Source organism: Bison bison, unplaced genomic scaffold (genome assembly GCF_000754665.1).
Source record: "Bison bison bison isolate TAMUID 2011002044 unplaced genomic scaffold, Bison_UMD1.0 scf7180017846783, whole genome shotgun sequence".
In the NCBI taxonomy this organism is placed as follows: Eukaryota; Metazoa; Chordata; class Mammalia; order Artiodactyla; family Bovidae; genus Bison; species Bison bison.
Window position 1 is genome coordinate 11,949 of NW_011477356.1, and position 226 is coordinate 12,174.

The following is a 226-nucleotide window of genomic DNA, read 5'->3' on the forward strand; positions in this document are numbered from 1 at the left end:
GTAAGTGTGGGTTTTCACATTAATGTTTTCAGTTTTTAATTGTTGGAAACTAATGTTAATAAGAAAAGAACAATGTGTGGGATTTCAAAGAGGCATCTTCATTTGGCTTCTAGAACTAAAATTTGACTGGGAGTTCTATATGTGACTTATAGAACTGAAGTTTACAACATCTAGTCTACGCCTAAAAAGAAATTATGATTAGCCTGACCCACAGGAGATTTGGAAG